The sequence below is a fragment of the Nicotiana sylvestris genome, chromosome 1, assembly GCF_000393655.2.
Source record: "Nicotiana sylvestris chromosome 1, ASM39365v2, whole genome shotgun sequence".
Classification (NCBI taxonomy): domain Eukaryota; kingdom Viridiplantae; phylum Streptophyta; class Magnoliopsida; order Solanales; family Solanaceae; genus Nicotiana; species Nicotiana sylvestris.
This window is the reverse complement of record NC_091057.1, coordinates 5,318,590-5,331,017: the sequence shown is the minus strand read 5'-3', so window position 1 is coordinate 5,331,017 and position 12,428 is coordinate 5,318,590. Positions and strand designations below refer to the sequence as shown.

The window sequence follows — 12,428 nt, the reverse complement described above, 5'->3', positions numbered from 1 at the left end:
GAAGGGGTTTAGTTTATTTACTCTACGCCTGATCGGACCGAACTACGCGGGTTTGATTCTCACCGGATGTGAGATACGTAGACAAACCTCATCGGTTCCAACCCCAATTTTCAAAAATCCAAAAAAAAAATTAATATTTTTTCTTTAGTTCCTTCTTTATAAATCTTTCTTTAGAAAATACAAAAAAAAAAAGTAAAAATAATATAGAAGTTTTTTTTTAAAACTCAAATAAAAAAAAATTCCTTCTTTCTGAAGTCTTTCATACGAAAAAAAAAATGAAATAAGAATTAAAATCAGCAACAAAAATCCAAAAAAATACTCTTTTCTTTTTAGTAAATGTCCATAAAAAAAAATATTTGAAAAATTGAATTCCAAAAATATTAGGATTTTTCTTTAGAAGTGCTTTTGTAAATAAATAAAAACTCAGATTCCACATCATTTTCTTAAAAATCCCTCTTTCAAAAATTTAAGAGGCAACATCATAAATCAAAGAATATATATTCTTTCTTCCATAGGAAAAGGTGAAACAAATGAAAAAAAATCATCAACCAAACACATTTTCTTTTTTGTTTTAAAAAAAAAACAAAACAAAAACAAAAAAAAAATTCCAAAGTTCAAGTCAAAAGCAAATAAATTTTTTAGAAGTCTTTCTTTAAAAAATAAAATAAAAAAATCAAAATAAAATAAAAAATCCTTTCTTCTTTTAAAGCATTTCTTTCAAAAATTCAAAAAAAAGGTTTAGTTTAGTTACTCCATTTTCGATTCCCGAACTACGCAAGATCTGATTCACGTGGCATCGTGATACGTAGGCAATCCTCATCGGATCCGGTCACATTTTTAACTGCAAATAATGAAAACAATAATAATAGGAAATAATAAAATAAAAAATAAAAAATAAAAAAAAAACGATAAATAAAGGAAAGCCTAAGGAGAAGCCGGAATGACACATGTCTTTGTTGCAAGCATGTAGAAACTCCCCTGACTGTATAGGTGCATCACACCCCAATGTGAGATTACCTGTCTGTTATTTGTTTTAAACTAACCGTCATGTTTGCTGATAAGTTCAGGTTCCTAGAAAAGTGGTTTGGTTTTGTGGTAATCTGGCCTCTCATACGTACTTCACGAGATCAAAAGGAGACGTTCGGCCACCCGTCGCTAAATCGAGAGGAATTGCTCATACATATTTCACAAGGTCGAAGGGAAGTGTTGAAATGTCTTCAGAAATTCCTCTGCCAACGATTCCTATTTCGGAGGAAAGTTCAATCTCAGTCATCCCAACTTCTGAGTCAGCAACTGTCGAGGAAAATAGGATTCTGCGTCTCCGCATGATGGAAATGTGGGACGCCTGGGCCAATGGAAAAGAGCCACCAAGTGCGATCCCTGGATTCCCTGAGCTTTTTCCTAGGGCAAGTGGGACCTCCAACATCCCCACAAGTTATCCAAATACCCCACTGGGATTTCCTACCATCTCAACCTACTTTACTGGAACACCTTCTGAGTCTCGCCCCCAGGTGTTAGCTGCCGGTGCGGTTTCAAACATATTCACTGCTCCACCTTGTTCATCCACGGCACAACCTGTTTTACCCAGGCCTAACTTCGATTCATCATCCTTCACATTTCAAGCACCACCTCTTCCATTGGAACCTAGTCAGTTCACTACCAACGCTTACCCTCAGCCATCTCGGTACGAGCTTATCGCAGGACAGGAGAAAGCCGAGAAAACGCCTGAACAAGAGGAAATGACCAGAAAGATGAGGAGTATGGAACAGAGTCTCAAAAGCATACAAGGCTTTAGCGGACAGAAAAGTGTATCCTATGCCGATTTATGCATGTTCCCTCATGTGCACCTGCCACTGGGATTCAAAACCCCAAAATTCGAGAAGTACGATGGGCATGGTGATCCTATTGCCCATCTCAAAAGATATTGAAATCAGCTGCGGGGAGACGGTGGAAAGGAAGAACTACTCATGGCCTATTTCGGAGAAAGTCTGGTTGGCATCGCATCTGAGTGGTACATGGACCATGATATGTCTCGCTGGTACATCTGGGATGATCTTGCTAGAGATTTCGTCAGGCAATTCCAGTACAACGTCGATATTGCTCCAGATAGGAACTCTCTGACAAATCTAAAGAAGAAACCCTCAGAAAATTTCAGAGAATATGCAGTTAAGTGGCGCGAACAAGCTTCAAGAGTGAAACCTCCAATGGATGAGATAGAAATGGTCACTGTCTTCCTGCAAGCCCAAGAGCCCGATTACTTTCAGAACATGATGTCGGCCATGGGAAAACCTTTTGCAGAGGCCATCAAAATTGGTGACATGGTGGAACACGGTTTGAAAACAGGTAGGATTTTAAGTCAGACATCCATTAGAGCAACCTCCCAAGCCATCCAAGGCGGGTCCGGAGGAATGGCAAAGAATAGGACAAGAGAAGAAACAACCATGGCAGCATCATGGGGAAAAAGATACCGGGCCCCTAGACCTGTGTTCTCTGAAATAACCCCTCAACACTACTATCCTCATTCTGATATGGTCTATGCTCCACCACTTTATGCGGTTATGAACGCTCAACCTTTCAGCCGACCGCAACCACAGGCTAACAGAAATCAAGCTCCACCTCCTAGAAGTCAGCCTCCTTACCGAAACCGCTACAATCCTCGGCCTTCCCAAAATAACTTCCGTCCTCGGGAACCACCCAGGAGACCCAACTATACACTAATCGGTGAACCCTACTCCGCCCTATTCCCTAAGCTTGTCCAGATGAATTTGTTGCAACCCATACCACCAAACGGGCAAAACCCAGAATCACCATCATATCAGCGGGGTGTCAGGTGTGCATACCATTCAGGGGCAGAAGGGCACGATACAAACGACTGTTGGACATTGAAACAAGCGGTAGAGAATTTGTTAGAGCAAGGGAAAATTGTGTTGAAAGACGAGGATGTCCCAAATGTGACCAATAATCTGCTGCCCGCCCACAACAACGGGCCGATGATTGGGATGATTTGTGAAGACAAGGAATTTGATCCGGAATTTAAGGCCATAATTGCTATTGCTAAAACAGAAAGGAAGCCCAAGGCCACCCGAAGCAAGAGAAAGGGGAAAAGAAGAGTAAAATCACCGAGACTGAACCAGAAAAGAAAATTGATGTATCCAAGCAGACCTATGTGGTATGGGGGACAATTAAACCACCTCGACTGAATGAGCCAGTGGTTATTGGACGCATACCACAGAAGCCAAAGTACAGTAAAGAGGAAGATGATAAGGTGTTCACGCTCGAAGAGAGCGAGGGAACATGTGAGGCGATGAGGTATAAGTTATGCGAAACACACATGGTCCAGCCAGGAGAGGGCACTAGCACCGCTGAGGTATCATACATGAGACCAAGCGCCAAGCTTCAAAACTGGAAGGCTACGCCATTCCTGATCAAACGGAAGTCCTAATGGACCCGTCTTGCCACTTTCTCTGCATCACAAGCTACCCCAGGGTGTGACTCAGATGTTTTCTTTAGATTCCTTTTTTTTAATTTCCTGAATGTCAACTTTTTTTTTATCTCCCCAAAATTCCAAGAAATGAAATCATGTCTCATCGCTCACTTTCTTTTTCAAGAGATCTGCTATTTTTTTTTTGTTCTCTTCAATTCTGATGATGCAACTTTAAATAAACATGACATGCTTGCGGACTTCATGCCCAAATCCCGAGAACTCCGTCAGACTTCAAATAATGAGTCAAAATTTGAAATATAAAGAATTTGAGAAAATAGGGACAACTAAAGAAAATTGGTTCATGATTTGGAAAATGTCCGTCACTAAAGCAGAGTTTGAGGACAGTAAATGGGTTTAGACCCGTACAGAATGTTAACCTTAATGACTGCAGTTTGTCACGAGCAATTGTACCGACAAAGAAGGGTCCATACGTCATTGGAAAATATTGCCAAGAAGAGCATTTGTATCTAGGCTACGACGCCGACCCCGCTTTGAAAGCAGATGCAGTACTATGCCTAAATCGCTCCGGCGATGTCTTCACACAGTTTGAGATGACGAAGGCTTTCATTCTCGCTACCCAAACACTATCAACCCTTTGCAAACCCATTTGAGTTGGTTACTCTTCTTTGATTACCCTCTTTGGAACCTGAAAGTATTATTAAAAATAAAATGAAAGAAAAAGAGAAATTGAAATGAAAAAGACAAATAAAGAAAAAAAGTGAAGAAGAAAGAATTAGAATATATATATATATATATATATATATATATATATATATATATATAAAAGGAAAAGAAAAGATACAATGAAAATGAGAAAAGGAAAAGGAAGAGAAAAACAAAGTAATACAAAAAAACAAAAAGAAATTCGAAAAAGAAAAAACAAAAGTTGTCTGAACTACGTCTGACTTGATTCCGAAAGGATACGTAGGCAACCTCTCCCTGGGGTTCAGTCACACAAAAATAAAAATCCAAGAAGTCCCCCAAAAGTGAAACTGGGGCAGAAGTTATAATGGTTCGGCAAAGATCCCGCTCAAAAGGTTCCAAAGTTGTAGTTCAATCCCGATTCTTTTCACCCCAAACCTTGTCCAAGTCCTTCTGATCAATCGGCAAAGACATGAAAGTGGAAAACATCATTGTTGGAATCTGATAGAAATCAAATCGAGAAGAATAAAGTGAGAAAGTCTTATTGGTGAAAACCTTCGGGCACCATGAGGCGATGAGAGTAGAGAAATAAAAAATGAGAGAGGCCGATTAGCGAAAACCCGCAAAGGGCGTGGTCGACCGGAAAAAGGATACTTCATCAATGAAAGTCCTGGAAAGGTTCTCCGGTTTAGAAACCCAGATCAATAGGTTCATGAGAAGCTGGAGTTTGATACGGATCGGACATCCAGTCCAAAAGGCATGTCATGTCAGTTTGAAGCCAGCATGCACTCCAGATAAGTCCTTTTTCCCCCAAAAGGGACGCTTCTCTTTAAACTCATATACTTTCCTTTTGCATAGTTTTCTTTGAATCCGTTTTGATCTAACTCTGATTCCGTAACAATTACAAAGAAAAGGTGGCAGGACCGGTTTCACAGGCCCCTGCCTGGCAAGAGTCAAAGAAAATACGCAGCCTCAGTGGTGCGTCAATCCCATCCCGACTGACCATGGTAGTTGATTTGCTTACAAAAGACTTCGAAAGAAAAGAAAAGCCTACAAAGGCAAAATAAAGTTGGAAAGGTTAAGTACCACGCGGTTAGCCACTGCAGTTTAGGTTTCAGGATCAAAATCCCTGACACAAAACCGACAAATCCCCACAGGGTCTCCCTTTGTAAAAATCCCAGTCTCCTTTGTAAAAATCCCCCAAAGAGTCTGCCCAGCAAATCCCCGACAAGTCTGCCTTGTACAAATCCCCACAGAGTCTCCCCAATAAAAAATCCCCACTGAGTCGGCCTCGTAAAGAATCCCCAAGCAGAATGGGATGAAAGAACCAAAGCCTTACACGAACAAATCATCACAAATCCGGAAATGCGAATCTGATCAGTTTAAAACGGGTCGCCTGTGAATCCAATCGATGGCAAAGTTTCTCAACAGGAATTAGTCCAAGACCAAGCAATTGTAACGATCAAGGCCACCGAATCAACCACCGTTTTTAAACTGACAATTTTTCTTTGCTTAGGAAAATTGAGATAGGTACAATCCAAAGCAACCATGCAAGAAGCAGGTTAGCCCAAAAGAAATGAAGCGCGCGAGTGTCGAAACAGCTTTGCAGCAGGAAAACGACCAAAAGTAAGTTTCCCCGGAATTCTTTCATGCATTTCTTTTAAAAAAAAAAATAATAATAAAAAATAAAAATAAAAATAATAAATAATATATATATATATATATATAAAGGAAAACCAAAGAAAAGAAAGAAGACAAGAAAGAAAAATGAAAATCCCCAGAAGAAAAACAAATCAGGGGAACATAGAACTTCATTCATCAACTATCCCGGTTTAAACCACGGATCTCCCTGGCATCACCCAAGGAGCTTTTTCTATCCAAATCCCCGGCATAACCCGAGGACTCTTACCTTTTCCCGGCATAACCCGATGAATCTTTCCGGCATAACCCGATAAATCTCCCGGCATAACCCGATAAAACTTCCCGGCATAACCCGATGAATCTTCCCGGCATAACCCGATGAATCTTCCCGGCATGATCCGATGAATCTTCCCGGCATAACCCGTGGACCTTTCCTAACATAACCCGATGAATCTTCCCGGCATAACCCGATAAATCTTCCCGGCATAACCCGATGAATCTTCCCAGCATGATCCGATGAATCTTTCCAGCATGACCCGATGAATCTTCCCGGCATGACCCGATGAATCTTCCTGGCATGATCCGATGACTTCCCCGGCATAACCCAAGGACTCTTACCTTTTCCCGGCATAACCCGATGAATTTTCCCGGCATAACCCGTGGACCTTTTCCGACATAACCCGATGAATCTTTTCGGCATAACCCGATGAATTTTCCGGCATGATCCGATGAATCTTCCTGGCATAACCCGATGAATCTTCCCGGCATAACCCGTGGACCTTTCCCAACATAACCCGATGAATCTTCCCGGCATAACCCGATAAATCTTCCCGGCATAACCCGATGAATCTTCCCGGCATGATCCGATGAATCTTTCCGGCATGACCCGATGAATCTTCCCGGCATGACCCGATGAATCTTCCCGGCATGATCCGATGACTTCCCCGGCATAACCCAAGGACTCTTACCTTTTCCCGGCATAACCCGATGAATTTTCCCGGCATAACCAGTGGACCTTTTCCGACATAACCCGATGAATCTTTTCGGCATAACCCGATGAATTTTCCGGCATAACCCGATGAATCTCCCGGCATAACCCAATGAATCTTCCCGGCATGACCCGGTTACTCTTCCCGGCATAACCCGTGAACTTTTTCCGGCATAACCCGATGAATCTTTCTGGTATAACCCGATGAATCTTTCCGGCATAACCCGATGAATTCCCCGGCATAACCCGACGAATCTTTAGGCATAACCCGATGAATCTTCCCGGCATAACCTGTGGACCCTTTCCAGCATAACCTGGCAATCCTCCCAATTTAGGTCTCCGATCCCTAAGTTGATCAAGTTTCTATTTAGCCAGCATTAGGTCTCAAATCCCTGAACTAAACGTTTTTTTTAGCCAGCATTAGGGCTCCAATCTTTGAACTGAGCATTTTTCTGTTAGCCGACATTAGGGCTCCAATCCCTGAGTTGAGCGACCTTCCTTTAGCCGACATTAGGGTTTCAATCCCTGAGTTGTGCATTTTTACCTTTTGCGACATTAGGGCTCCAATCCCTGGGTTGCGCTTTGTAGACTAGGGTTTTTTCCAATCCCCTCATCAGTGCTGTAAATTTTCATGACAATTAACTCACGAAATTTTCCTAGTGAAACTGGGGCAGAAATTTCGTTCGTTTGTTTTGTTGTCTCAGCAGGTCTAACCCTGAGGTGCATGGATCGAGACGACATACGGGGTGAGTCTCAATCCAGAATAAAGAAAAGAAGAAAAGAAAAAAAAAAGAAAAAAAAGATGTTCCCACATATTGGAACAAACAAAGGGCAGGTCGCTCAAAAATTGGATCAAATTCCCGAGCTCCGCCAATCCCGTTTCATTCAATACTGCAGAAATAAACAAACGCCTACAACTTGCGAGCATCAAGATTCGGATCGAAGTCTACAAGCAGAATTAGCTGAGACCCAAGATCAAGTTGCAAAAGAATTATAGATAGGAATCTTGTAACTAGCGGTTGACAGGCATAAGTAGTTAGTTCAGTTTCAATTTCCTTTGGTTGTAATAAGGAGGTCAGTAAAGCAGTAGTGGCAACAGCAACAGCAGTAACAGCAAGCATTGCAATCCCATGGTAGTCCCAGCTACCAAAATTTCCCGAACTACATTGACCTGATTCCTGTTTAGCCCAGGATATGTAGGAAACCTTTGAAGCAAAGGTTCGGTCAAATCTTTTTCAAAAAAATGCTTCATACGGAGTACTCGGATGGGCAAAAATCGCTCGCTTTATCTTTGCACGAAAACCCTTCGTGTCTTCGGGCAAAGAGGGGCAGCTGTAAGCACGTGATTTTTGCCCAATATGAGAATTACTCCCAAAAAATTCAAAAATAAAATAATTTTTTCTTGATGTGCAATTTTTGTGATATTTTGTGTAACTATTTGTATGTTTGTCTATGCATGTTTATTTGCTAAATTATTAAAAAATACAAAATATGTCGCATTTTGCATGTAGGATTTAATTCTACAATTGTTAGTAATTAAGTTTGTTTTACAAAAAATAAAAATTACAAAAATAGGCATCGTTTGCATTTTTAGCATTTAATGTCCAAATATACAATTTTATGCTTAATTATTACTTAATTATGCGTTAATTGTTATTGGGAGTTAATTTGCGCCTTTATAACTTAATTTAATTCTTAATAATAATTTAAGTATTTTTTATAATTTAGTTTTAGAGAAATAAAAGAAGAAAAGAGAGCGAAAATATAAAGAAAGTCGGAATTGGGCCTCTTCTTCGATTTCAAGCCACAGACCCAAAAAATGGCCCAATCTTCCCTACGACCCAGTCCATAACCCAACACCCCTATTATCTTACAAGCAACACAAAACAAAACAAAAAAAGGGAAGAAAACCCTAAAAATGCCTAAACCACCCCCCCTTATTCTCCTTCTTCTTCCTCAAGCTCCCCTCCCTAGCATCAATGACTGCCCTTGACCCCACTCCCTCACGTCCAAACGCCACTAACAAACAGTTCGTCTGCGTCGTCACTTCATCCTCTTCGTCCTTCGTCAAGCTCGAGCTCGAGCTCGACATCCATGGCCCTCGTCGACCACTCACTTCCATGGCAGCTATTTCCACGTCGACTTCTGCATCTGCTCCATCTCCAAACGACCACAGTCCTTGAAATACCCAACTCCACCATGTCGACGGACAGCTCGAACAATAGGCTAACTTGAAGTTGTCGCAACAGTTGAGGTTGTGTGCTACAACGGGATTAGAGTTAATCCTTAAGTTTGCAAAGAGTTTTTGTAAATGTTGTTTTGGCTCAGTGATTTTAGTGAAAGTTTGGGAAAATCCTACTGAGTAGTAGGTCGTGGTTTTTTCACCTTTGGAGCCAGGTATTTTCCACGTAAAAATTTCTGTGTTCTTTACTTTATTTATTTTTAATTTCACAAATAGTAATAGTTAGAACACCTAGAAGAACCTTGTTCTTTTAGATCGAAAATTGGGTACCATACAAATCACCCTCTTGTGTGGGATTGACGCTTAAAACATAGAGGCAGTAGTAGTTATTAAGACATAAGATAAATGGATTCATGTAGATGTTCTAGCAATATAAGAACTTGACTTGTAGATTGCAAATGAAACCAATTTAGAGATTTGTAAAAGAATATAAGTTTAACACAAGTTCAGTTCCATGTCTTACAATCAATCAAGTATGCGTTTGTCTTCTTTTGGAGCTCCGATATCTGATACAATATATATCCTAAGAGGAAGCACAAGGGATGATCATTAAAATTAAAACTTAAAAGATTCAGGAGTAAATAAAAGAAATCATAAAAATGATCATATCAACAAATAAATGATAAAAAATTTCAAATATATATATATGGCCAAGAATTTTCAATATATATAATAACGTTTCAAGTGTTGTTAGAAAAAGTTTATTGAAATACCTGTTAAAAGTAAAAGTTGCTGTAGGAGAAAACTACCTAATGAAGAAGCTCGGAAGGAGGAAGATATATGTTAGGTTCAGTGGATGAATAATTATCTTGAAGATTTCCTACAAATCTCATAAAGGAATATGAGTATTATCTTGAAGGTTACACACACTCTCAAGATGAGTAAATGAATTAGAAAATAAAGTGTGGTCCAACAGATTATATATGATGTCTGAATTATAGCATTATCTTTTTGGATTTTTTCAGTCCGGTACTTCTTTTGGAACTCAATTAATTTGAATTTGGAAAGTAAAATGGGAAAATGACACTATATAATAGCCGACAAATAATTTATATATACGGGAGGGAAGGATGCCGGGGGTTTGTTTTGAAACAGCCTCTCTACCTCAGGGTAGGGATAAGGTCTGCGTACACACTACCCTCCCCAGACCCCATTAAGTGGGATTATACTGGGTTGTTGTTGTTGTTGTATGTGTGTGTATATATATATATATATATATATCTGTACATATATTTTTGTATGTTATATAAAAAGATATATAAATTTATACACTTTTGTGACTATCATATGTAAATAGTTTTGATCAAGGGCTACAAATAATTTTTACGCAAGTAAAATGCGAGCTCGAGCCCGTGATGGATGGAGGGTGGATATCACTTCTTACCTCCTAATTTATGCGGCTCTATTTGAAAATTGTGGTCTAAATATAGTTAGATTAATAAATTACTTTTAAATATATTATTCTTTGCATATACTACTAAAAAAATGTGCCACATAAGTAGGAAAACCTTTTTGCTTTTCTAGCCGGAAAAATGGGTTCCATGAAAGGACTTGTCAAGCAATAATGTAGTCAATCCATGTGATATGCAGAACTTTATTTTGCTATTTCACATTGAAGGATATGACTATTAAAAGTTGTTGAGAGTCAAAAACAGTAAATATATTTTGAGGGAGAGAGAACAAAGTTGTTGCGGTAAAACAGCTGTCACACCTCCTTTTTGCGCGCCCGCCCCGAAGGGTAAATGCGCGAGGGAGTTTTTCCAATTTAAGTGATAATATTCGAAATGAGATTATTTATTTTTATTCAGAGTCGCCATTTGGGAAAGGTTTGGCTTTTGGTGTCCCAAGTCACCGGTTTATCTTGAATCCCAAATCGAGGAAAATATTTGACTTTTCCAAATGAAGTCTGCGAACCAGAAATTCTAGGTAAGGAATTCTGTTGACCCGAGGGAAGGTGTTAGGCACCCTCGAATCCCGTGGTTCTAGCACGGTCGCTTAAATTGTTATAATGGCTAAATATCTGATTTAAATATATGTTATGACTTACGTGCTTTTATTAAGTTTAAACCGCTTTTATCATTATCATTTATTTTTATAGAATTGCAACGTCGTAAAAATGCATCTCGAACCACGTCACAATCAATGCGCCCGTGATCGTCAACACATTTTGACTTCTTTGAGATTTGGATTTGGGTCACATCAATGCACACCCGAATTTAAGAATGTAATTTAATTGAAACCGTACCTAAAGAGTCTAACGTATTATTATCTTTGGGGAAGGCCGTAAAATTCGCTAAACGGCCTGTCCCGAATTCTAAGTATTTCTTATGGTTAATTATTGAGGGCCCCGCAATTCGCATTTTTTATTTGGCGAGGCTCATCTCATTTATTTAGAAGGATATCCTAAAGTGACTACATTTCTATTACGTTTGTCTCTAAAATAAAAAAAAGGAAGATGCCAGACTTACTTGTTTAAACAAGTACATACTGAATTTTTACTATGTCTGCCGAATCCGAATTTTGTTCGATTACCTGATTGATTGTTTATGCGGTGAGAGTTACCTCATACCTTGTCTTCATCGAGTGAATACGCTTGTTAATTTGCTAAGTGAGATTGCAAGCAAACTAATAACATATACTAAACTCATGTTGACGACCTCCAAGTTTGATTTTTAAAAACTAGCCTATTTGGACTTGATAAATGAAATTGGTTGTTTAATAAGAAAACTACTACTTATTGAACTAAAAACGCCTGCTAGTTTTCCTCAAAAAGTCATCGCATTATTTCGAAACAGTGAATCTATACCGAAGCCCAATATCGAACCTATATCGGATCAAGTAATCTGACAAGAGAGTTGGCGTACATGGCCAAACTCTTAATGTGACCGCATGAGGGTTTGTTCGGGGTACATTTGTCCCAGACCAAATACAACAGATTTGGACAATTCAGTGGTCTAGAAAAAATACATGCAGATGCTTGCCATGATTCTATGTTATACTGTCATAACTAAATCAAGACCCCAATGATTATATACATTAAAACACACCTGATCTAATAAACAATGCTATCTAATATTTCATCTCAAACAGAATGTATGTTAATTTATACAGAGCAATTGCTGTTGGAACGAACTTAAACAAATGCAGACCGACTACCATTCAACCTATGGCCATGTTTTGAACATAGGTATTGTGAAGGAATCAACATTCATTTCTTTTATTTCTACTTCAAAGCTTCAAGCTTTTAACAACAAGTAATTTCAGAAGTGTGTACCTGGAAGTGTTTACAGTTGAAGAAGAATAGAAGTCAGCAGAGTAACAATAGGAGCAACACCAAACAGCAGCAGTAACAGCAGGTAACAAACAAGGCAGTGGAAATAGAAACCCCAGATAGACCAAACTTCAGGAAATAAACCAATGCAAACTACAAC

At 39.3% G+C, this 12,428-nt stretch overlaps 1 long non-coding RNA gene across 1 annotated transcript; it reads right to left on the bottom strand.

The window, feature by feature from the left end:
* Positions 1 to 8,559: 8,559 nt before the first annotated feature.
* LOC104229664 (uncharacterized) lies at positions 8,560 to 9,855 on the bottom strand. Its single transcript, XR_711682.2, has 3 exons — positions 9,711 to 9,855; positions 9,461 to 9,520; positions 8,560 to 9,017 (listed from the first exon to the last, which is right to left on the bottom strand). It is a non-coding gene; the product is annotated as an uncharacterized lncRNA (long non-coding RNA).
* Between the last annotated feature and the right edge of the window lie 2,573 nt (positions 9,856 to 12,428).